The sequence below is a fragment of the Austrofundulus limnaeus genome, unplaced genomic scaffold (assembly GCF_001266775.1).
Source record: "Austrofundulus limnaeus strain Quisiro unplaced genomic scaffold, Austrofundulus_limnaeus-1.0 Scaffold156, whole genome shotgun sequence".
NCBI classification, from domain to species: domain Eukaryota; kingdom Metazoa; phylum Chordata; class Actinopteri; order Cyprinodontiformes; family Rivulidae; genus Austrofundulus; species Austrofundulus limnaeus.
Genome location: NW_013952558.1, coordinates 319,370 through 321,544, shown reverse-complemented (window position 1 = coordinate 321,544; position 2,175 = coordinate 319,370).

The following is a 2,175-nucleotide window of genomic DNA, read 5'->3' as shown; positions in this document are numbered from 1 at the left end:
CTCATAAGGTCCTCGGCTGACAAACTCAGTCCTCACTGTGTCAGAATGGATGTCAGCAGGATTAGTAGTAGTAGTTTATTTTTCCTGTAATACCTCATTATAGTTTTTTTAAGACAAAGCTAATTGAAAGGGGCACTGAGCAGAGTTACAAGCAGGGATTACAAATAATTGCTTTTTTCTTCTGCAGTTTGGCGCCCCCTCCAGCAGATGGCGATCTAGGCAACCGCCTAGTTCGCCTATGCCAAGAGCCGAATGAATAATAATAATTAGAATGTCCTAAATATGAAAAAGAAAGGTGAGTAGATAGTTTGAAAGTATCAAGGAAAAGGTTAATTTATTAGATATTTTGAGGAAGAATTTGGGGAGTAAACATGCAAATAGTTATTCGATTTTTAAAGAAAACTTAATTATTTCATAGGATTTGATTATAGTAGGTGTATGTGTGAAAGTATACATAATATAGAAGGATAATATTCAAAGTTGTGCATAAGTATGTATGTATATTTAAATGTGTATGTTTAGGGAGAATTTATTTAGTTATATTTTTGTGGAAGAATATATGTATATATAGATATAGATAAATAGACCATCACAAACTATATTCCATACCAGTAAGTGGCGGTAATGCTACTAACAGTTTGTTGCCAAGCGCCAATAAAACCAACAAGAAGAAGAACTTGGTTATTGGTATAATCTGTATAATTTGGAGGAATGTTTGGGCAGTTTATAAAACAAGTGTTGGATTAGAAAGGTCCAAATAATTCAAGGTTTTAAAGAGTTTTGTCGAAGTGAGCAGAGTGGACATGAAACAGAAAACTAAATAAAACAGATAAAATAAGATTATTATATTGAAGCAGGTTAAGTAAACATTTGCAGGTRTTTGCAGATGAATTAAAACTTAAGAAACCATCAGAGCTAAAGCAGCTTGTCTTCAGCTGCTCACTTCAAAAACAAAGATAGTAAAAATAATCTGAATTATTGAAAACAAATGTGTGTTTGGAAATATTATTCATTTCACCTGTAGACCTGAAGGAGTTTTTTTTCTGTATTTTAGGACTGAAACTTGTTTTTCTGCCCTCGGTTTTTGGTTTTATTCTTCAAAATGTTGTGATTTTTGATGCCACATTTTATCGTGTGGATTAATGCATTTTGCTCATAGTAATAGGAAATTTTAGTGCTGACAAATTAATAAAAGACAGCAGATTTGTTTTGAATCAGTAAATTCAAGAAGCATCAAGAAGAGAGCTTACAGAGCAGAATGTTTTTATTATTAAATTTTGTCCAATTATTATGTTTTTATGATATTTTATAGTAGAATTAAATCTGAAACTACAAATTTGATTAATTAAACAGATTAGATTGAGTAAGAAGAACAAAAATAAATAATAACCAAGGGCAAATAAGTATATATAAAAATAAATAGTGTTACTGTTGTGATTCTAAAACCTTATAAACAGTAAAAATGAAAAAGAATGAAGTGAGTTTCTGTCTCGTGTGTTTGTTGAATAAAGAGAAACACAGTCTTCATGTTTCCAACAGAAGTCATGTTCTAGGAGGATTCTCCTTCACTTCTTTTTGTTCAGCTTAAACCAAAACATCACTTCTGTGATGAAACATCCTGTGGAGAGATGAACAGCCCACCCATCAGCTGATGATGTCATCAGCCAGGACCTGACCTGACCTGACCTGACCTGACCTGACCTGACCCCATGCTGACCTGCTGAGGCTGTATATATGAATATACAGTATGTTATTGATTTGTATTTCTGTTGTTTTCTGATTTATGATCCAACCAAAACTTTTAGTTTCTTTTTTTTCCTTTTCCCAGCATGATTGTAAAACTTGTTGTGTTGGATGTATTTGTTCATGCCCTTTTAAATTTACCCAGTAATTTAACGCTAACTGTTCTCTCCTGATGTCTAATGGTGATTCATCCATTTCTACTATTGCTCCTGTGGGTGTTGTTTTAAATGCTCCTGTAATTATTCTTAATYCCTGATATTGAATATTGTTTAATTTTTTTAAAGATGTTTCTGATGCTGAATTGTAAACAATGCTTCCACAGTCCAGTGTTGATCTGATGAATCCTGTATAAATAGTTTTGAGTGACTTCCTGTCTGCTCCCCAGTCTCTTCCTATTAAATGCTCCTGTAATTATTCTTAATGCCTGATATT